We start from the raw sequence: 24,903 nt of genomic DNA, 5'->3' as shown, positions 1-24,903 counted from the left end.
AAGGACAACATAGTCTTCAAAACAATACAAAACAAATGCAAAATAATGTGTTATTGTCAGATACTCCCTAGAAAGTAGATGCATTCTGTGAATGCATGTTATTGGTGGACGCTCCCTAATCAGGCTGCACGCGCGTCTCTTTAAAACACTCCGGTGGCCCCGCCCCCTCCCCCACACCTGCTGTAAACGAACAGAGAGCAGAACAGACTAGACTAGAGCTCTCCAGTCCAGTCCACTCCATTACAAGTTCGAGTAAAATAGTGAAATAAACAACTTTTAATGCCGGCAGCGTTCCACCTCGTGGAAGACGGGAAGTGTAAGGTTGCAATAGTGTTGTAAATTGTCAGGCCAGGGAGTTAAAACTGCACAGTTGAGTACAGTCTGTAAGGTCAAGTGAAAGACTCGCCATGAATCATAACAAACACAAACTGAGCTGGTCTCCTCTTTCTTTGTAAACTTATTCGACAGGTGAGTTGACGTGCGTGCGTGTGTGAGAGTGCGCTGTGTGTGTGTGTGTGTGTGTGTGTGTGTGTGTGTGTGTGTGTGTGTGTGTGTGTGTGTGTGTGTGTGTGTGTGTGTGTGTGTGTGTGTGTGTGTGTGTGTGTGTGTGTGTGTGTGTGTGTGTGTGTGTGTGTGTGTGTGTGTGTGTGTGTGTGTGTGTGTGTGTGTCAGATTTGATTTAAACTGAAATAAGAACATAAGGTGTCAAGGTGATTGAAGGTGCTGTGTGTATGTGTCTTATAGTTATTGCCTTAGTGTTGATATGATTCGATAGATTTTGGTAAAAGAAATGTAAGTAAACACAATATAACTTTCAAACGTGTTTGGGAGCTGCATTTTAATGTCTACCCAGGCTTTTGTAAGGACCCCAGACAGTTATTAAGTTGCTTGATTCAATATTTATATATGACATTCATCCAATAAGGTTCCACTGTAACTTCAAACTCCATTTTAATCATGATGGATTCATTGAAAACACCTGAAAGTGATATCCCTTTAAACCCAGGAAAAAAGCTAAACAAAACACTTTCATATTTCCAATGTGGTCCTGCAGAACAGCACTGCCACTAATATCCTTGTATGAAACCTCAGACTTAACTTGGCCAATGTGGTTGTTTAATTCAAAGTGTTATTGGAGCAAGTGTGAAGGCGGGAGGCTCCATCTCTATCCATGGGTTCTAAAGTTTGACGCTGTCCATCAGTAAGGAACTAAGGAAGTCCGAAAACGGCTCAAGGTACAGTAGAAACCCTTTTTTTTCAGCTGTTCATTGTGTTGTATGCAGAGTATAATAATTCTAGCTGTTGTCCTATTGCTGACATTTTGGGACAATGGCCTATTGCTGACATTTTGGGACAATGGCCAATGTTCAGTGACTGTTTCTGGCTCTGGAATTGAATGCTGATGCCAATCTACTAGGGGTGTGCATCTCTCCCTTACAAGACGATTCGATACGTATCGATACGCATGGGCTACGATGCGATTCGGGGACGATACATTTTATATACAGAACGATTCGATTCGATTCGATTCAGTCCAAATCGATACGATTTCGATTTTGTGGAACTTCATGGAATTTGATGCGATTCGATACAATACGTTGCGATCTGACACATTTAACCTTCTATAGATTTTTTATTTGAAGCTAGATCTATAAAGAATAGGGTTGGGACTTCATTAAAAAACATCTAATTAATTGGAGGCTTTGTGATTGATTAATTAATCTCAATTAATCACATTTTAATCGCATATCAATAGGCCTATTTGACCTGAGCAGTGAGCTTTTTTTTCAAATGGATTTGGATATGAGTGAATCAATGAATAGTGACTACATAAGCATAAGCAATAAAACAAGTAGTAATAATAATAGTGATAATAATATTATTTATATAATGCTTAGACACTTTTCAAGGAGAACATGAGAAAACAAATAAAACCAACTTTATTAGAGAAAAACTAAGACTATGGAATAAAATAAATGATAGCAATATTCCAGAGGTGGGTTTGAATTTACAAGTGGTGGCATGTCTGAGTTTTGGAAGTGCATAGTTTGACAGGTCTGACTGCCTGCTGTGGACAGTGAAACCCTGACCATTAAACACGGGCAGACGCAACGATGTTCCCATTCGTCTTTGTGTCTGCCCGTCTAAACGCAGCAGCGAGTGTGAGGGGTTGGGGAACGGATGGAAAGTACATAGTGTATAAGGAGGACTCCTTCTAACTATATGGAGTTATGGACGTTAAACTAACGTTAGCTCCCATGCTAGCTACTAGCTAGTAGCTTCCCTCGTCAGACAACAGAACACCACCACATATCGGGTGGAAGCTGTTGATATCACTGCTTGTGCCCGTGGATGGGAAATAAGATTTAAAAGGCTATGGAAGCGTGGATGAAAGGCAGCACAGATGTGTGCAATAAAGTTGTGTCGGATCTGCCTGTGCACCCCGTCCGCTGCTCGTGTGTTGTGACTGTCGCTGGCTAGTGGCTACTGATGCAAAGTTAAAGAGCGTCATAAGCATGCGCCCTTCCTGCGCTGGAAGTAGCAGATCTACAAGTTATCTACCCGTCGCAATGCACAGCGCTTTGGGCTTGTACATCTGTGTTTTTCCCGCAGTTAGTTGAATTATATCGATTCACAACTTTAGGATCGAACCAACGTCCGATCCAGACGCTATTTTGACCGATCCAGACACACGTGCATCGATGTAGTCGTATCGTTGATGTTAAAATCGATTATCGATTCATATCGATATTTTTTGACACCACTACAATCTACAGTTTATATGTTTTGTGTTGTCTACTGTTGAAGGTTTGCTATTTCCTTTAAGTTCAAGCTATAGGTGTTTGTCTTTGACATTGGAATAGAAGACATGTGGATCTGCACTGCAGTAGGCCCATGTCTGCTGTGTTGTGGCTGATGTTGAAGCTCTGTGACATATTGATTATTGACTGCCTCTGGCAACACTTCCTCTGTCTATGTAGGCCTATTCCTCATGGTCTTTCTTTCTTTCTTTCTTTCTTTCTTTCTTTCTTTCTTTCTTTCTTTCTTTCTTTCTTTCTTTCTTTCTCTGTTATCAGACATAGGCTATAGTCAGGGTTCCCAAACTGGTGCGTGCAGCCTTGTGGTGCACGAACGCCCTCTAGGGGGTGCGTGACATGTAAAGGGTAATGGCGGTTTTATGGTGTTATTTAACAAACAGCTTAACAACATCTAATAAGCACTGTTGCAGCTGCGGAAGTATACAGCAGCTACGTGTCTGTCAGTACACAGTGACATTCCGTGATTATTTGCCATAATCATATTAAAAAATCTATCATTTTGGCCAAATACAATGAGACTGAGTGTTAGGGGGTGCGGTGCGTCAGCTAGGTCAGGAGGTAACGGGGTGCACACCGCACGGCCAAAAAAGTTTGGGGACCGCTGGTCCCGGCGCTATACTGACCCATTATTTGAGTGAAAGTAGAGCTGTTGCTGTCTTAGACCTTTTATATAGAAACGGTTCTGTTTAGAGGGCAGCACCTTTATCGTTTTCTTATATACCTCATTTTGAACGGTGTTGATACTGCACTGATATTTTGGTGGTGTGGCGGCTGGGGTTTTGTGTTGTTTTTGTCTTTCCTGAGGATTCGACAGTGATGTTTGGGGTTGTTATGGAGTTGTACAGTTATCTATCGCTTTGATGTTTCTCACACCACTGCTTGCAGAATCCCTGCACATCCATCCACACCTGATTGTACCCCTACCGCAAGTAGCCTACCACACGGCTCATAGCACAAGTTGCTCAATTATTTGAAAACGTTCTGTGTCAGACTGTCAGTACTGTGCTCTCTGTCATATGTTGTCTGAGTGGGCCAAAGACATTCTAAATAACCGCCTTCTTAGACACGTGCAGTGTCGGGTTTCTATAGCAATGGGTCAGTGACATGACATGATCCCTGTGAATGAGTTACAGACAGACGAGAGACGACAAATGCAGTTGTATGCTACGCTTGTTTGATGTTAATGTTCAATTCATCGCTTCTTGTTGTATGATAGATGAAGCAAATATTTAACCCTCATTTAGAAATGAGGTCGCATCGGCGTCTGAATCAAGATCCCGATATTTTGTTGATTAATCGTGCAGGCCTACTATTTCGTATAAATACATTGTTTAATTTTTTGACTAAAACTGGGCTATAACGTTTTGAGTTTTCATTGACAAACTAGACTAAAACAAAGCATAGAAATTACTAAAATGTCACTAAGACTAAGAAGACTAGCTGCCAAAATGAACAATTGTGTTTGCATAAGGGGGTGTCTCTGTGTGTGTGTGTGTGTGTGTGTGTGTGTGTGTGTGTGTGTGTGTGTGTGTGTGTGTGTGTGTGTGTGTGTGTGTGTGTGTGTGTGTGTGTGTGTGTGTGTGTGTGTGTGTGTGTGTGTGTGTGTGTGTGTGTGTGTGTGTGTGTGTGTGTGTGTGTGTTCTCTCACAGTGGGTTTGAAGAGCACATGTGGATTGGCATTATTGCATATGCATGCATGGAGTGCTGCATGCATTTCCGTATGCTGAAAGGCTCTCCATGCACTGTAAGGGCTCGAGGCTTTGAACTCTTCCCTGCCGGGAGAAATCAATTTGAGGTCGCTAAGGAGGCGAACCCCCTCCTCAACCTGCCTGTCGTTTTACATATCCATGCAGGATGGAGGGCCAGAGATATAAAGTACATTTACTCTAGCACAGAGTATCCTACTTCAGTGGAATTTTGAGGCACTACTTTCACTTCACTCGAGTATTTTAATTGTTTGTAGCTTTTGTAACTTCTACGACTACAATACATCTCATAATTAAATATTGTGTGTTTTTCTCCAATTATTTGACAGGCTTAGTTACCAGTTATACAAAGCATACTTAAGACATAATTATTGTATACTTCGGCTATTTGGAAAATAGTCAATCTACAAGATCACAATGTGTCGCATCGTGACGCGCAAGCTTGTAGATCTGCTATTTTTTGAAAATATGTGATACATAAAGTAAAAATAAATAAATAACTGGTACTTTTACTTTGGTAGTGTGATGCCAATCGAGAACGAGAACACCGCTCAGAACAGGGCGTCGGAGAAGTGGCGCCTGGCTCTATATATACGGTTTCCTCAAGCTATATTAGTTTTGCACTTTTACTCAAGTAAAGTTTTGAATACAGGACCTCCATTTGCAACGGAATATTCAAACATGTAGTATCGCTACTTTTACTTGAGTAAGAAATCAAATAAAATCCACCATCACCAGTATGGAGCCATGGTCGCATGGCATGAGATTCCATTGGACCAAACCCTTGCAGAGGACAGTGACAGCCTAGCGAGTAGCGACAGCAGGCGAACCCCCCATACAGTACCAAGCGTTCCTAAACCTGTTAAGGCTTAATCTCCATGCTTATTTCCAGCGGGAAGCCTGTGTTTGATGACCTTTTTTAGCCGCAGGGCAGGCGCTTTGTGCCCCTGAGAGAGATGCGGACTCCCCCCCCCCCCCCCCCCCCCCCATCCCCTCTAGTCCACTGGCTGAGTAAGCACTGATTAATGTGGTGTGGTGGTGGTGGTGGTGGTGGTGGTGGTGGCGGTGGGTGGGGGGAACTCAGTCTGACTCACAGCCGCCAGGGCCTGTCACACACTCTACTTAACTTCTGGAATTAAAGTCCTCCGGAATGGATTGGGGCTTAGTTTACAGATCTGGCCTTTACTGAGATTTAGGCGAAGTGTTCCTGTCGGCCTCCGCTGGCATTTCCAAAATGTCTCAGCAATGTTCAAAAGGTACAAATAAATATATTGTGTGTGTGTGTGTGTGTGTGTGTGTGTGTGTGTGTGTGTGTGTGTGTGTGTGTGTGTGTGTGTGTGTGTGTGTGTGTGTGTGTGTGTGTGTGTGTGTGTGTGTGTGTGTGTGTGTGTGTGTGTGTGTGTGTGTGTGTGTGTGTGTGTGTTAGGGCCGGGACTTTAACGCGTTAATTGAGATTAATTAACTACAGAAAAATTAACGCTTTAAAAAAATTAACGCATTTTAATCGCACTATTTTTTTCACCGCGGAACGTTGTCACTGGACAGTTTTCAGATGGACCGGCGCACCACCCAGTTCACCGAGTGAAGTGTCCGACCACCAGACAGTTCACCACAGACTGGGGGAAGCCGCTGAGATCACTTTGCTTGTCCCCGTGGATTGGAAATAGGATTTAAAAGGCTATCCGATGATAGCGTGGATTACAGAACAGTTGTGTGCAATTATTCAATAAAGAATTCGCATATCACCGAAGACCGCACCTCGTCAAGCCTCCAGTATCGGCTCGATGCGAAACATGTTGCACCGAGCCTAGCCTGGAAGCTAACGTCAACAACAGTAGCTCTGGTCCTTAGCGTAGTTAGGACTCAGGAGGAGTTCTATGGTACTTAATTTGATCCTTTCCCCTCACACCCGCGGAAGTGCAGGCTGTGCAGCCCCTCGTTTTTAGCACAAAGAAATATGTGAAAGCCTACTTTCCTCCTTCTAACACTATGGATCAGAGTTAACGTTATTCCAACTACCAGTAGCAATTCAAGAACCCGACCAGATGACATGGTTTCTAACTAAACGGTTATGGCCAAATAAAATGTAAAATCTGTTAATGGCTGTTACTGTATGTCCACGGAAGAAACACAGAGGTGCTTTCTTATGGTCATGTCACATATTTGCTGCACCAAGCCACCCCCAACCCTGTGGAATGCATTCCCCAAACTCTCAGAGACATGCCCCCACCATCCAAACCTTCAATATTGCTTTCCCCAGCTATTTCATCTATTTAATTCCTTAGTGTTTTTCCCCTAATAAAGTTGTTTTTGATTTATCATGACCCCCTTGTAAAGCATTTTTGGGTACTCAGAAAAGCTCTATATAAATTATTAAATTTGAGATATTATAAGTTATTACCCCTATTATTACTACAAAAACAATGTTTTATTGCTTAAACTTATGTATTCACTATTCATTGATTCACTAGTATACCAAAATCCATTTGAAAAAATAGCTTTCTCACTGTTCTCGGGTCAAATAATGATATGTGATTAAAATGTGATTAATCGAGATTAATTAACTACAAAGCCTCTGATTAATTAGATTAAAATTTGTAATCGAGTCCCAGCTCTAATATATATATATATATCAAACCTCACAATATGTCAAAAATAAAGATCTGCAAGTTTTACAATGTGTCATGATGCTACATGTGAGCTTATAGATTGGTATTTTAGCTCATTTTTACCTAGATTTAAAGAGGTTAAAACACATGTTCAGTGATAACCACCGGACAACACGGGTTGGTGATCACATTCACTCATATCGAGTTCTCTGTCACAAAGTTAACCTACCAAAGTCTCTCCAGCAAAAATACATCTCACTGCTTTTCCTCCCTTCCACTCTTCATGTTTTATTAATGTCATATGCCGTTGAGTAGGTCTCTCCTAACGGACTTACCAGGTCATCCCTTTCCTTGTCACAAATCAAATTAGCCCAGGCTGTGATTAATCATCGGGCCTGTGAGCCCAGTGAAAAGGGGCTGACACCTTATTAATTTCCTTAATTACATCTCCTATTAAGGTTTCAGAATCGTCCCCTCTAATTACGGCGCCTTTGACTCCCAACTCCTTCAACATGGCTACGCAAATTATTTGTGCAACTGCAGGAATTTAAATGGATTTCATTTGATATCGGGCGAGTGTGATTAATGTTGTAAAGCAAAGGAGGGGAAGAGGTCGGGCTGGAAGGTTGTCAAACTGATTTGATTTAAATTATTTATTTCTGTAGGGTGGTGGCCTGCAAAACAGGAAGTCTGACTGAGCGAGAAAAAGAGTGGCTGAGGGACTGACTCAAGGGGCCAGTGAGGCTATTCAACGTTGAGGCGCTCGGCCCTAGTGGTAGGAGGAGGGACTACAGGCGGACCCGTGGATTCATGACCGGGAAACCCCGTGCAGCTAGGCTTTAACATTGAGCGCTCGGTTGCACTTCCGCATTTGACCACCAAAATGTGGTGGTCAAATGCGGAAGTAGACGTTCTGAGACGGTACTTCCGGCAGTCTTCAGTGTGCTTCAAAACGCCACTGAGCAACTTCCACTGACATGAATAGCTGGGGGGGGCGGAGCTTCGCGCCAGTTCAGTCTCTATCCTTTTATATACTCTATGGACTGACTGCATGAACAAGTGAGAGAGTGATGCTTAAACCTAAGGCAGCGGTTCTCAAACCGCGCAACCATTTCACAGGACCATGCTCGTGTAAATACGCTTGCGTTGTCGTGCCTCAACTTCTCTGCATGTACGGAAAAAACAAAACAAAACGTAGGCCTCTCATTGAAAATAATTACTAGGCGCGTTAATCGCTGCCCATCTGACAGGACCTTAAGAATGTACAAACCTGTAAGGGTCCCAAACCCCCTCAACCTTAAAGGTGTAGTGGATATAATAATGAATTGCATTTTTATAGCGCTTTTCCAAGTGCTCAAAGCGCTTTACAATGGTTCATTCATTCATACATTGGGAGGTGAAGCGGCGAACAGTCGATGCCAGCGTCCTCACTTCCCACATTTACACACCAATGGTGGCAAGCTCACACCGACCAACTCATTGGAGGCAATGTGGGGTTCAGTGTCTTGCCCAAGGATACTTCGACATGTGGACAGGAGGAGCCGGGATTCGAACCACCGACCCAGGGATCATTGGACGACCTGCTCTACCTCCTGAGCCACACCCGCCCCATATAGTCTTCCTACTCTTCCGTTGATACATTTACACCCTGGTGTCGGGTAGGATTAAAGACTAAATCCAGACTAAATTGTAGCTTTAACATTCATCTGGCTATTGCTGTGGAACTGTATGTTACAGCACTTTATCAATACACCAGACAACATGATTCAGTTGTTGTTTTTTGTTGTTGCTGGAAATGGATCACAAAGAAGACCAGGATTAAATTAAAGCTCAAAGAAAGATCATCGTCTGTAATCACAGTTTAACTCATTCTGGGTGGGAACCCCTTTTGGTGTTTTAAACATTATGTTATAATTTAGCTATTGAAAAATAGCAGATCTACAAGCTCATAGCGCGCCACCGAGTGGCGCGCTACGAGATTGTAGGTCTGCTATTTTTGAAAAAATGTGAAAATATTTATTTCAGAAAACTGGAGGATTTAGATTTTTTTTTTTTTTTTCGAGATCAGGCCTGAATGGGTTAACATGTTTTATGGCTGAAAATGTACAGTAAATGTGTCCCCGCAACTAATTACACTGTGATGTAATGAGAAAATCTCATAAAGTAGCATCTCTCGAAGAATCCAATTTCATCATCCCTTGATAGCGCCTTCTGTGGAGTCTAAATATTGCTATTTACTATGCAGTACAACAATTATCTACATCCAACAGCGCTATGTGCTCCCGGCCAGTGGAATATTATGAATCAGCCAAATGATCAACACATTTCATATGAGCTAGTAGATGGGGTCGCGCAGCTATGCTGCCGCTGTCATTATTTGTGTTTGGAAGGCAATTCTGGAGGTGCTGAAATGAAAAAGAGAGATTATGTGGCTGAATGCACACGGCCTGCCTATGAATCATAGGCGGGAGGACTGTGTTGTTTAATCGATGACACCGTGCAGACATTCATTTACTAAGTTGGCTTGTACGAAAAAGAGAGTTGAAATAGTTCCACTGCTGGAAAATGCACTGCCCGTGGTATGATGTATATTATGAAGTACTGTGGCAGGGGAGTTCCCTGGCTGCGCTGGCCCTCTCTGCATATCCAGCGGGCCTGGGTTCTCTGCTGTGGACATTTCGCGTGAAATGCCACAGAATTGCACAAAACCATTTCCATGAGTTATGACTTTCAGGCATTCATTAGAGCATTATTCCAAATAGCTGCCCCCGAGTGTAAATTGACCCTTTTGGGGTCCAATTGTAAACTTTCAGTGTGAGTAAAAAGTGTGTCACTGCTGTACTGTTAATGCTACATTGAGCAGCGCATACTTTTTTTTAAATCATCTTCACCAGTATCAATACAATCATTCTTTAACATGAGCAAACTGTTACATTTAAGACACCAGGATTAATTATTACATTCGATGTAATAATTCACGCCAGGATTTCCCCCCGTTCAACCGGGGGAAAATAGTCACTCATACTCATCATAATATTGAAATAATTTCAGGTGAATTAAATTGTAGTTAAATTATCATCAATCATCTGACTATGGGGATCACCTTCCAGGACCCCCTGGGGGTCCCTGGACCCCGCTTTGAAAGCCAGTGCATTAGGCCACTGCCGGGCTGTCTCGAAGACAGCGAATGGGTTCCTCTGAGTTTACTGTCTGACCTCTGCACCTGCAAACCAGGCGGCTGCTTCATTTATCACCGTGATGTGCCTCTCTGATGCCAAGGGATGACAGGGGCCTCCAACAATGAGACACACCACTGGCCCATATCTGTCCAGAGGGCTCTGCCCCATCATTCTCTAATAGATCCACCAGGGACAAGAAGTGAGAGCAGACACAAAAGGCCATCCTGTTTTTTTTTTTATCATTTCATTATGCTTAGTATTCATTCTTCTTATGCCACAAAGTAGGGGGCTGTCATGTCCAGAAAGTCTGTTTTTATTTTCACTTTCTGTAGCTTGATAGATCCTATAATTCATAATTGTATTTCTTTCAGAGATGGAAGTTACTTGAGCAAAGGTTTTATATATTTTGTCTATTATTGCAGTTTGTCCACAATAGATGTTCTTAAAATATATCAGTATTATGTGAAATATAGCCTAGTAAACATATTTCAAATTAATAAACTTGTGTCTCAGAGAGCACTGTGGGCGCAGATGTGGGGCCTTGTGGTTGGTTAATTAAGGCGCATACCACATAGGCTCTAATGCAAGCCGCGGGTTCGATTCCAGAGCCTGACGACCTTGGCTGCATGTCACTCCCAGTCTCTCTCTCCCTGTTTCCCATCACTGTCCACTGCATTACCCAAATGAAGGCAGACAAATCCCTCAAAAAGATATATAGAAAAGGGAAAAAAGAAACCCACCTAGCAGTGACATCATCTGTACTGTAGGCAGGTTCGGTTATTTCAAACAAGATTTAAAATGTGTATTTTATTTGTATTAATGCGAGAGCAATGGCTTCTATCGCATGTAAACCTTCCTGGAAGAGAAAAACTGTGGTTTAGCTTGGATTCCCTATCGATGATGTCACTCATCTGTCCACAGTGAGTTTGGGTGATGATACGTCTATCGCCGAATATCTTTATTAGGCGATTTACACGACACTTTGAGAGCTTGTAGATAGAATGCTATAATAGCTGTTGTGCATTTTGCCATACCAGTCTTTTACCTTCAGAAACATTTCTGTATATTGAACTTTTAAGAAAAAGGAATATGCCATTAGAGGCCTGTACATAACTTTACTCTCAAATTTTACCGTGATTGTATTCCAAACCGCCCAGCCCTACCACGCTTACACTTACATTTACAGCGTCTTTAGTTTGGCTGCAGAGACGCCAACTGTGGTGACTGTTTATTTCTCGCTTGTACCACAGCGGCCAACAGCCTGGCATGACCAGACTGTGTATGGTTTCACTTTGGCATAATGATCCGGTCTCTAGGCTAAGCAGCCACAGCTTCCACCATGCACGCCATGTCACGTGCCGCATGCCTGCCCAAACCGTGGCTCGCCAGGCAACGGCCCAAAGAACGCCATAGCCGTGAGACCTGTGAAAAGCCACATATGTCATTCAAATAGACCAATGGAACTGGCACAGCAAAACATTCACTTCTCAACTGTACACGTAGTAAAATGTCTCATATTTTATTCTGTAATGTATTCCTCGGGGCGCCGCAACATTAAACGACACGGGTGAAATGTGCAACTGCGGTCCTGTAAATGAAGGAAAAAAAATGCTGCAATGAAGACAATTTTTACACAGCTATATTTGCTGCCATCACATTTCTTTTTTAATATACCATCTGTCTACCCAGTTGTGCTCATTGATGCGGCCTGACGAATGGAAAGCATTGTGCTGATGGCTTGGCCAGTGGCATCTCACTTCCAATGTGGATCAATGGGCATCGCCTTGAGACACGGACACCATTCCATTTGGGATGATGGCTTGGGAAAACAAGGTGATGGGGAAGGTAATACAAAAACAGAAGTTCCCTGGAAAGTCATATACCCAGCCAATCTCATGGGAATAACATCTAAATTGATTTCTGCACCATGCTCATGTTAACATTGATTGGATCTGAGCCACAGGACTCTTATTGGTACGCATGTAGCTGGATGGAGGATATGATCTTATGCCTTTGCCCCCGTAATGCTCTGTGTGACTGTCTTAATGTCTTAATGTCTTAACCACATGAACTGTACCATCACCTATTCTGGGTGTGTCATCGAACAGTCCTCAAAACTAGGCAAACATTCCTCAAAAATAGCAGATCTACAAGCTCTTGCAAGCTTGAAGCATTTCATGTTTTGTGTAAAGTACTTGGAATTGCCCTGTTGCAATGTGCTATAAAAATAAACGTGCATTGCCATGGCTTGCTTTGTACAGTAATGATATTTGGGTCTCAGCGCATTTGTAATTGGCAAATGCTGGTGCACTGTAAGTGTTAATTTAACTCTTGAGAGAAATGCAAATGTATGTACCAAATGTGTACATTTGTTACAGAGTTACCGTTTATAACCCCAACATGAGCCGCATTATGATTGCAACTCTTTTGTGAGCTGTCTCTGTAGTGTCTGCATGTCTGCGTGTGAGCTGTCTCTGTAGTGTCTGCATGTCTGCGTGTGAGCTGTCTCTGTAGTGTCTGCATGTCTGCGTGTGCTCTTGGAAGTGTAAACAGTGCAAACATGGTGCTTATAAATTTCACCTGCCTAAGAAGTGAAAGAAACGATGGCTTTCAATCCAAATGGAGCATTTCCTGGCCCTCCGGGGTGAATCGCTCTCTTCGCCCATGTGTTTGCACTCATACAGTAGGTCAAACACTGTTTCCTTGTGCAGCGTCCCCACCCTGATCGCCCAATCAACTTTGACCTTACTTCCTTCTGGGGCACGGTGGCACAGTCGGTAGTGCTGTCGCCTCACAGCTAGAAGGTCCTGGGTTCGATTCCCGCTGGGGGCGTGTTCCCTCCTCCGCGTCATCAGTGCCCATACCCGAGGTGGGGTTGGCAAAAGGGCCTTTCTGTGTGGAGTTTGCATGTTCTCCCCGTGTTCCCTAGGGTAGATACCCTCACAAAAACATGCAGTAATCCTGGTCTCTAAAACTACCTCCCCCTGGCCAGCCGGGGCGCTTGATGGAGGGGAAAGGAACTGGTCGGAATAACGTGTTCCATCCACGCGCTACGTCCGGCCAGGGAAATTCCCCTCTGTCAGGTGAAAAGAAGCAGCTTGGACTCCTCATGCATAGAAGGAGGCATGAGGTCAGTCCGCTGCCCCCCCAGGTTGGCAGAGGAAGTGTAGCGCCCAGGATTACATTAGATAATTGGCACTGGGTGAAAAAACTGGGTTGCAAAATCGTGGGATAAAAAAAACAACTTTGACCTTACTTCCGGGTCTAATAAAACTGTCAGCATCATTTCATTCCATCTCTAGCAAATGACATGGTGGACCATAATCATACTTTATCTCACTGTTATTGCAGTGTTTTGTCTTACTTGAAACATCAAACTCATTTATATCTTGGCACTTCGGGACCTTTAGTCTACTGGAAGCCCCCATAGGTCCCATGTTAGACCCAGAAATGTTGTTTAATGTAAACTTTTATGATTCAAATGTCATCTATAGGCTTAGCAGATGAGATTAAGCTTGGTTGCTAAAAGTTGCACGTTGAGCATCCTATATAAGGCAAAAAAACAAAATGTAATCATTCTTTAAGTAGCATGTGACATATGAAATGATGCTGAATCCATTCCATGCATTAGTTTTGCACAAAAAACACTCCTTGGGAGGAAAACGGCCATAGCCTTCATTACAAATGTGATGAGGTCAGCCCATTTGGGCAAGTAGCTATGGTCGTTTTAAGCGACCATTTAGCATTTTAGTATTTGTTAAGTACCAGTGGTGTTCCGTCTCTCCAGATTTTTAGAGCAGTGTTTCTCAAGAACTTCTGAACCTTTTCAAGCCGTGCCCCCCACCCCGACAAGCACTTGGAATGTAGGAGTTGAGGCAGTCAATGTAGTTTGACTCCGTTCCAAACATAAATATTGTGAAAATAGCTAACCTGTGGGTCAGGACCCTGGGGGTCCTGACCCACAGGTTGAGAAGTGAGAACCACTGCTTTAGAGAACGGAAAATACATTTTCAGATCGAAATAACATTTTATCCAAGCAGGAATGAGATAACTCACACGCTAAACAAGTGAAATTGGAAGTGATGAAAGAAAAAATATCAAACAAAATTGTGACTGGAACACTGTGATAAATGGGTACTGGATAAAATTGGTGTCCAACCTGAAAATGTGTTTTCTGTAATTACAGTGCTGGTTACTGTTACTATAGAACCCCTGTTACTAACTTAAACCTAACTTACCTTCATTGTAACAAAAGAAAACTAAACAAAAACATTTTCGTTTTAACCACATAATATCACTAAGATGTATATATAAAAAAATATAAACAGATATGCATATGAAATGCATGTGAAACATTGTGCTGCCGCTTTAGAGAGTTCAAGACGACGGCAGAAATCCACATTCAATGCACCGCGTGTGTATTTTTTAATTGCAAGTCATTCCGCATGCCAACTATAATGCACACTGCTGCACCAATACAGTGAAGTGAGTGCTTTAACCCATTTAGACCTGAGTTAAAAACATTCACTTTGAAAGAATATATATTCAAAGATTTACGCCACATTTTTACGATTTTTCCAAAATAGCAGACCTATACAAGCTGAAAAACCCATGTTTCTATGTCAGTGGTTCTCAAACAGTTTCATGTCAAGGACCCCCCCCAAAAAATATATGTAATTGGCCGCCGACCCCCATCTGAAAATATGTTGTTCCAGGAACCCCCCAGAAGCAAAGATTTGAGTTAAAAACGTTCGCTGTGAAAGAATATTTATTCAAAGATGTGCGCCACATTTTCACGATTTTTCAAAAATAGCAGACCTACAAGCTCGTAGCGCGCCACTCGGTGGCGCGCTATGAGCTTGTAGATCTGCTATTTTTCAATAGCTAAATTATAACATAATGTTTAAAACACCAAAAGGGGTTCCCGCCCAGAATTGGTTAACACTGAGTGAAGGGAAGACGCTGTGTTCCTTTCTTCATTTTAAAATACCACTGGCTTCTGCGAATAACAAAACATGATGGCATTGTCAGCTCCGGGCTAAGCCCCCAAAAGGTCACTATTTCTATTTGAATGAACATGTGCTCATGAATGTCATTATCTCGGTCTCGTCTCTAGCTCACTTCTGTATTATTCACATTCTTGTTGTACGTTGTCCTGGTGTTTACAGAAGACCGAAGTCCAAATCTTGGATCGCGTCATATTAGAACTGTGTTTGCCATAAACAAACGAATCACCTGGAGATTTTGTCAGTCAGGTATGTGACTCTGTCATTTATGATGTCTGTCTTTGGATACATTAGGTTTCAAAAATCACACCCGTGTGAAGTGAGAGGCGCTAATATATTAAAGTCTAACTCATGTTGATTAGGTGATGTAATGGTGATGTAAAACAAACGTTTAATGTTTGTGCCAACACAAACATTAAACGCCATTAACAATAAAGAGACATTTTCCCTTCATTGTCAATGGCGCTTTTAAAACAAACATTGAACTAAAAACAAACATTAAACCTGTATATATAGGAGGGGCTAGCTATTGCTGGGGTGGTTTGTTTATTTCTGGAACACAGTTCTTATATGATGATCTAAGATTGGTGATCGTAGTTCCAATACAAAAAATAACGCAGTGACCCAGATAGTGGCCTCTATAGTGGCATTGTTGCCAGACGTCAGTGGTCTCTATTCAGTCTATGGTATGACTAGCCTCGGTATCCAGGCTTTTATTTACAGTATATATTTAAGCCTGGGGAAGGCCACTTACTTGTATTTTGCCAACCCATAACAGTGCAGAGGTGCGTCGCTCCCATTTTGGTGATGTCAGTGTTCTCAGCTCTCAGATGTTTTTTTTGTGGCTTTCGCCTTTATTTTATATTTTTTATGGAGGGACAGACAGTAGGCTGACAGGAAATGGGGAGAGAGATGGGGGGGGGAAGACATGCAGTAGAGGCCGTCGGGATCGGGAGTCGAACCCGCGGCACACTGCCAGACTGGATTACCAGCCAAGGTGCCTGGACCACTGAGCCACGGCCCAGGCCTCTCAGCTGTTTTCTACCGGGGAGGGGAGGAGGGGGCTCAAATCGGTGAACCAATAGAGTCCACCATCTGTGTTGGCCCTCTAGACCAGAATTCACACAGGCTGGGCCAGGCTATTGTATGACTGAATAACACTTCATAAGTTATGCAGCATAACTGGTTGCTCAGTGTTGTTAAGTAACTAAGTACATTTACTCAAGTAGCCTACTGTATGTACTTTAATTGTATACTTTGGCTATTCAGAAAAATAGCTGAGATCGGCTATTTTTGAGAACATTTGGCAAATCGTGAAATAATTAACTGCTTTTACTTTGATAACGCCTACGTATATTGATGCTAATACTTTTGCACCTTTTACTTGTGACAGGGTATTTTCTTCGTATTGTGGCATCGGTACTTTCACTTAATTAATTGAAGTACTTAATTCTTCAGCAGCCTTATTTTTGTGCATTTGAAGGACAGGTGAGACTGGCTCAGAGCCAAATCCAACAGATTAAACAAACCTTTTGGGCTGTACACCCTGGAGGGGAGATATAACACACAGCAGGGAGAAAAAGAGAGGTACTGTAATGAATTAATAAAGAGGTTAATCTCAGGAATCTTTCATGAAAAGTGGTGCAAGGTGAAATCCATAAAACTGTTTGGAGGAGGAGGAGGTAAGGCGGCAGGCTTTTGATGAAAATGAACTTCAGGACTCCCAAGATTATCAAAGAGACGACGTCTTGATGTCCACGCCCTGCACGAGGATCAATAACCTATTTAGGCCTGACCTCAAAATTTTAAAAAAATCTTCAAAATCCTCCATTTTTCTGAAATAAATATTTTCACGATTTTACAAAAATAGCAGACCTACAAGCTCGTAGCGCGCCACTCGGTGGCGTGCTATGAGCTTGTAGATCTGCTATTTTTCAATAGCTAAATTATAACATAATGTTTAAAACACCAAAAGGGGTTCCCGCCCAGAATGGGATAAAGACCGAAGTCAGCACTGATATGGTCCACGGTTGCACCATCATTTCATGTTTATAAGCCGACAGCTGCGGTTTTTATGACCAAGAAGTTATCTGTCTCTATTCGGTCTTATTCATTTCATTACTCTGTGTGTGCCGATGAAGTTGCCATTAAGGATGATAATGGTGTTTACCCTGGCCAAGACATTCTGGTGAACCCTCTAATGGACATGGCAGTGAGCCAATTGCAACACTGAAGAAACATCCAGTTAATGCAAAAGCTAGGGGCGACTGTGGCTCAAGAGGTAGAGCAGGTCGTCCAATGATCCATGGGTCGGCGGTTCGAATCCCGGCTCCTCCTGTCTACATGTCGAAGTGTCCTTGGGCAAGACACTGAACCCCAAATTGCTCCCGATGTGCTGGTTGGTACCTTGCATGGCTTCCGCTGCAATCGGTGTATTAATGTGTGTGTGAATGGGTGAATGTAATGCACAATCTATGTAAAGCGCCTTGGATAAAGGCGCTATATAAATGCACCATTTACCATTTACCATTTTACACAATATACAGTATGTTAAATACATGTTTGTGTATTAATTAAAGGGGAACTTTGCCAGAATCATGTTTCTATCATGTTTCACAATTCTATTGCAGTGGTTTTCAACCCTTTTCATATCAAGGCCTTGCTATTATTTATTCTGCATGCATTTGAGCCACGGACCACCATTTGATGAGATTTAGCCTCTTAGACCCGAAACTTCAACTGTCGTTGGATATAAGATTGTGTCCACAATTCCATGCTGTATTTGATGTGGTGATCAACATTACAATTCTTCTACATTCTCTAATTGTGTAGACTTCTTGTAAGTATAATGCAGATGTTTAACAATGATTTAACTCTTGAGAGCATAACATGGAACCAAATGGACCCGTACGGCTTTAATTTCATGCTCTCAAGAGTTAAAGATCTATAAGGGTCCATTTGGTTACCAACTATCATTTAGCTGGGGACCACCTGGAACCTTCTCAGGGACCACTGGTCCCTTGTAGAAATACTGTTATATTGTGATGAGGACATCTGAAAGTCATGTGAAGAAGACCCACCTCTTCCATTGTGTTCCGTGTTGAGAGGTCAGAAGAACGCATCAAAATATATGGTTTAGGATGGTGGCAATTTTTGTGGTTAAGGAACTGGCCCCTAAAAATGAAACGCTTGACAGTCTTATGAATTGAACAACCACAGGCTCCCTTATTTGCATAAATAAATGACAGACGCAGACAGCCAAACTACAGCCCAGTCAATCAGTGGGCTCCCTGAGCTTCCCTGGCAAAAACCTGAACATGGTGATCTGTCATTCAACTCTCCGTCGCTGGAATTGATTATGTAAGACAGTGGGTTTGACCACATGAGTCCAGCCATGTATTAACAGACTGCAATGTCAGCTATGATCTGTTATGAGGTATGATATGAATATTGATCGGATAATGAAATTGTACTGTGATGTATCTCGACGACTACTGCAAATGAGGGCAACCTCAATGTCATCATCATGACCATCTGAGTAGCCATCAGCTGGCTGAGGCTCAAATTGAATATCCCTACAGGATTAATACAGGTCTACTGCCAGCCTTTGAATGGGGAAGACATCCAAATCCGACACTGTTGACATGCCCGGCATCCTTGTCAATTATTTTCTCATAACGTTCTTTTATTTGATACCTGCCATGGCCTTGGGGAACATTTTTCTGATTAATTAATTTTGTTAATTTGTATTTGTAAATTACCTACCGCCGGTAAAGTATCGCTGGTCTCGGGATGTGCAGCAAATGAAACTAAGAGCTGGCAGCGTACCTACAGTGGAGAACACGCTGTGCAGTAATGCTGAAATAAACGGTGACTCGTGATAACACGCAGCGTGCTTGTGCACGTCCCTCAGGCTCAGCACAACATATTAGCTCCCCGCTCTCCCTCATCCCTCGCACTCCCCGCCTCCCTCATGCGGGGACCGCAGCTCCGGGTCATTCAATCTTAAGTGACAGACAAGCGAGAACCGTACTGTGGTGGTGACGTTGTGTGCCCACACAGTCAAATCCATAACTCTTGACAGTGTACAAAAATGGGGGAAAAATGGACCCCAAAGGGTTCCATTTGGTTCCATTTTTTACAGTCTCGGAGATACAGGTCCCATTTTTGTTCCCCTTGAAAAATGCTCTCTGTTTAATGGGCAACAGTGACGTTTGAAATCTCCTCGGTCGACCGGTCTGTCTTCTTGGCGGCGCCAGTGGCCCCCCGGTGGGACCCGAGTCCTGTCATAGGAACGGAACACACAGCCATTCGCGAGGAACGTGATGGATCTCATTGTTCGACCCCACCATCACAGGGGCGCAGGGTTCTGGGTTGACTGTGGTTCCGGGCGGCGGAGAGAAAATAAGGTGCGCAGGGGAAAGGGGGAGAAATGAATTATCATTATGATGACTGCTGACAGTCCTGGACTGGCAAGTCATTTTGGCTGTGAAGTGTGTTTTGCGGTTGGCGGGCACGGCGCAGTGTCATGGGAGTCGGACAGTGATGTATTGCATGTCCATTAGAGTGTGCATGCATTTGTCACAAACAATGGTGTTGCAACAGGGCAGCAATCTGTTTTGTGCTCGGTTATGATATTGTTCGGGTGTTTTATGGCGAGCGCCTGAAACGCTGCAAAACTTTTAAAAAGTTGTCACGGATATCGCTGTGCTCTGCAGAATCCTGAGGGTCCATTTGGTGCACTGTGTAATATTGTGGTAATCTGAACTCTGCGGCCATCTCGCTTTGGTCTTTGCAGAAGTTGGACTGTGGTTTAGATCCCACTCATTATCACAGCTCCAGCTTCCAGACACTGCACAGTGACAAGTGGCAATAACAATGCCAATAAAACTTTTTACTCATCTCGTTTCGTGATGAAAAATTGGCTCTGAGAACTGCTCGGACATAACTTGGTCTGACGTCCGTCCTTACAGGCACATTTCCCACCGAACGGCTTTCTGCTAAGTACCCATTAAAGTGTTACGTGCTGGGCCGCCGAACTGTGATCATTTGGACAGAGTTTCATGGTCATTAATGCTTTTGAGCGCTGCTTAGGAGAGCCTGCCCGGTGGACTTCAGAGAATAGGTGACATTCAGAGTGACGGTCATAATGACTTTGATGATGGACAGAAAACTCCCTGAGGCCAAGAGTTATGCCCTTTCAAAAGATTATAGGTTTCTCTGCTAAATTATTAAGAAATATGGATGCAATAAAGCATGGGGGGGGGGGGGGGGGTGGCTCGGAGGACGGGGGGAGGTTGGGGGGGACATCGGGGGCAGGAGAGGACACAGGGGCCAGATTCATTCCTATAGCTACTTGGAGAAACTCAGTTTCTTCAAATAGCTATAACAATTTACAATTTAGCAGACTATGGACTGTGCTATCTATGAATATTACAGTGATATCGATATATATCGTCTGGGATTTTGCATTTGGTAATATATCGTGACATGAGTCATAAGTGTTGTCTTTTCCTGGTTTTAACTCATTAACTGTGTCCTTTCTGTCACTCCAGGCATTTTCATTCATTCATTTAAACCATAGAATATTATTCTTCAATAATCGAAGAATATAGATAGAACCACAAATCCCCATATGGATTACGCTGATGTGATCAAAATGACATCATAGACTGGCATAGACTCCATATTTGGGCATGCCTGACACAGAATTCCATATATGAGCGTAAAACAGACACACGGGTACGATGGGTATTGAACTTATGCAAACCGCATCAGTCTTGCCTGCAAGGTGCTAACTAGGCGCAACTTCTCATTGACAGCCCATTCATCCAAACAGAAAAGTCCTCTCTAATTGTATTAAACAACGTCAAACTCACCAACATTGATTGGAGCTGTACGAAAAGCTTGAATTATCCTCTTTCTATCTGCAAAGTGTTTGTTTAATAAAAACCCACCGTAGAAATGTTATGAGCTACTTCCTGTCGAGAAATTCCTTGCAGATGAAGTGTCAGCTAGTTTGGAATTGCTCTTTATGAGTAAACAACCTCCTGCTGCCTCCTGCAGGTATACGCATGGGCCGCTGAGTGATCTTCAACGAGCACTTCCAAACTTCAACACTTAGAAAAAACTATAAAAAAAGATGTTTGAAAATGTGTATACATGCACAATATTGAGGTAAAGTTATTATATCATCCTGCCCCAAGTTAACCTCATGCAGCTCAATGACAGGGCCCGTAGCTTTTACTTCAGATACCCTTGGAAGTTGATATAGTGTATCCTTAAGTTAGGTTTTGCAACACAACAACACGCGGCCTCCATCGAGCCGTCCCTGGTGCGTGCAGCAGAGAGAGAATGTCCTTGCTGTCGCACAGTAGATTAGCTGTCCAGGTTGACGTGGGCATGGCTGTCTCTCTCGGCTGTCTCTCGCCGGGAGGGCGGCGTGACTTGACGGATGCCTCTTTTCTGAGATCTCTCAAAAACGCCCTGCAGAAGGAGGGGAGCTTGTGTGTGTGTGTGTGTGTGTGTGTGGGGGGGGGGGGGTTGTGTGAGAGAAACTGATATATCTACAGTATGTGTGCCATGTTCCGTTCCGCTTCGCAGAAACGTGTATAGCAGGACCTCCCCGCACAGCACGACCCCATCATATTTGGACGGAGCAGCGAGTGTATGAAAGAGAATTAAAGAACCCATCTGTTCCGGTTCCACTAAGAGATGAGAAATTCTATACTTGAATAATAATAAAAAAAAGTGTTTTTAGGCAGGGACGTCTCCTAGCGGGGGGGCTTTAGCCCCAGCTGTTGGAGGCTTACCTCCCCTAAGCCCCCCCCCCCCCCCCCCCCCACAAACCCAATTGACTGACTTACTTCTATGTAAACCAAAATTAATTTGCCCCCGCTCTGGTCCCGCCCAGTCACAATTTTCTGGAGCCGTCGCTGTTTTTAGGGATAATCTGCACAGCGTGCGTGGGTAGACGCGACTACTCACAAAGCGTGGGTGCATGTGCTCACTCTTAAAATTAATCATACCGCACCCACATCGTGAATGAGACGAGCGACGTACATTCGCGGGAAACGAATAAGTGCTGATGCGTGGACACACACACACACACGCACGCGCACACAAACACACACACGCACGCACGCACACCTACAGTAGTGTCGTCATCTTGCTGTGCAGCCAGCTCAATAAGACTGCAGGACATTGAATCCTATTTGATTGGAGAAAACAAAGAAGGCGACGGCTCATTGAGGAGGAGAAAACATACTCTGGTTCTGCATATTTCCAGCATGGATCTGGCAAGACTGCTGGGAGATTGATGTGTCTGTCGTCCTCATACCTTCTGTGACTGCTCAGTGAAGCACCGGCGCCACAGAACCAGCCAACGTCCTAAATGATTAATGTACACACAAGTGTGTCTGTGGGGAAAGAAGAAACAAATCTTACATCAAGTGTGTGTGTGTGTGTGTGTGTGTGCGTGTGCGCGTGTGTGCGGGGTGGGGTGGGTTTGATGTTGAGATTAATCAGGGATTTTCCCTGGCACAATATTGGAAATCTTTGGTCTAATTGCATGAATGAATTGAATGTGCTATTTTGATAAATCCACTCCGGCGTCGAGGGAATTGTGTAAATGAAAAATCACGGCATACCGTGTGTGTGTGTGTGTGTGTGTGTGTGTGTGTGTGTGTGTGTGTGTGTGTGTGTGTGTGTGTGTGTGTGTGTGTGTGTGTGTGTGTGTGTGTGTGTGTGTGTGTGTGTGTGTGTGTGTGTGTGTGTGTGTGTGTGTGTGTGTGTGTGTGTGTGTGTGTGTGTGTGTGTGTGTGTGTCTGCCTGCTAGTCATTTTCATACTCATTCTGCGCCATTGCTGATTGCTTGTTTACTCAAGCGAGAATGGCGTTCGCAATGTTAACACATCATATAAATGGAACTCCGAACATCTTCCATCCACACATTACGATACATCAAGTAGTCTTAACGCGAGCATGCGTCAAATATCGGTGCGGAAGAACGGGACACACTGTAAATATCAGTATAGAAAACCCTTTTTATTTCTCATAAGGCTGTACTGTATGTATGTAATGTACTTCTATCTACTGGGGTTTATTTTACCTGTAGTTTTCTCCAATTTGGACTAATACTTCCTTAATGTCACTCCGAATAAGTCTACTGAATCTGGTGTGTTGAGATGAGAGATCTACAACCGAACAACAATGCCTCGGCACAGAGGCAAGTCCATGACACGAGTTCTATACAGAAGGCAACGTCAGAGAACCTGGCCGCTGTCTGATTATGGCCGGGTGGATGTCATTTCCTTTCACCCAACACTGGGGTGGTTGTTGATGCCGTTTGTCCCTTCACGAGGCCGTTCTGTTCTGTACAGTGTGGTCGTTGAGCTTCACAGAGACGACAAGCATGTTCTGGCTTAAACAAGGACATTGCTGAATGGAGTAAAACTAGAGACCAGTATTTTCATGAATCCAATGATGCTTTTTTTGTTATTGCAAGCACACACTGCAGAGCTGTACTATACACACTAAGGAATGGATGACAGCCTCTGGATAGGGCTGGGCAACGTATCGCTAGTGTATCGATATCGCGATATGAGACTAGATATCGTCTGTGAATTTGCATATCATAATATTGTGGCATAAGTGTGTTGTCTTTTGCTGGTTTTAGTGGTTCTTTACTGTTATTTTTTTTACTTTTCAAGAATAGCGAGAATAGCTTATCTGCGAGCACACAACGCTTCACATTGTGACAGCTTGTAGGTCTGCTGTTTTCGCCATTTTCGAAAATGTCTGAAAATTTGAAAAAGAGAAGAGTATATTTGGTCAGTCATCGTGATATTTAATTTAGTCCATATTGCCCAGCCCTACTCGGTACTCTGTAAACCAGGGGGTAATCACGGGGCCATACAGTACTCCATCATAGGGTTCGACCTCCTCGTAAAGTCTATGTTAGGGTGTTATAAGTAGAATCTTCAGCTCAACGACTCTGTCCTTATATGTTCTGTATTTATATATGTATATATACACAAAGTATCTTACGTACAAAGAAAAGAAGCGCTCATGAATTTACACAGAGCATGCCGACAAATAAAAAGTTAAACCGGTTGAGGGGTCCAAGAGTGTTACTTAACTCGGCGCCCAGCTGCTGAGGCTCGGGCCAGTGGGGCGAGATCCAAACAGTGTACCGTACTGTATACTGTAAGACAGCCCAGGCAGTCTCCTAATAGTCACAATGAAGCCTGCATTCCATAGTGGCGCTTCAAAGGGAGATGATTTCCACATAGATGGAAAGAAGGGGACAAAAAACAAAACGACAACAATTGATATCCAAGGAATGTCCTGCCTTTGTGTGCCCAAATCTCATTGGATCCTCTGGTCAGATCCGTGTACTGTATATGCTCCTCAGCCAGTTTATCCGTTGGGCCGGTGCAGGACAAAATGCCTTCACATGATGTTTTTATACAACCTTTAAATAACCCCCCACTAAGCTGTTTTCAGTTGTGAAGGGGAGAGGAGGTGGAAGGGGGTGGGAGGCTTGCTGGGATGTTGGCCGCGGTCGTCGAGGAAGAGCGAGT

The 24,903-nt window shown here is 43.4% G+C and overlaps 1 long non-coding RNA gene across 2 annotated transcripts in view; it reads left to right on the top strand.

Moving 5' to 3' along the window:
• The first annotated feature begins 201 nt into the window (after positions 1-201).
• The window catches only part of LOC306930123, a 50,063-nt gene continuing 25,361 nt past the window's right edge, over positions 202-24,903 (top strand). Inside the window, exons 1-3 of one of the 2 annotated variants that reach the window (XR_013790853.1) lie at positions 202-468; positions 1,128-1,235; positions 7,800-8,986. This is a non-coding gene — a long non-coding RNA (uncharacterized lncRNA). Of the gene's footprint in view, positions 469-1,127; positions 1,236-7,799; positions 8,987-24,903 lie in introns of those variants that run through there. The other variant, XR_013790852.1, reaches the window with a different exon arrangement.

The sequence above is a fragment of the Electrona antarctica genome (assembly GCF_951216825.1).
Source record: "Electrona antarctica genome assembly, chromosome: 9".
Lineage (NCBI taxonomy): Eukaryota > Metazoa > Chordata > Actinopteri > Myctophiformes > Myctophidae > Electrona > Electrona antarctica.
Note: the sequence above shows the minus strand (reverse complement) of the source record. Positions and strands in the feature narration are given on the sequence as shown.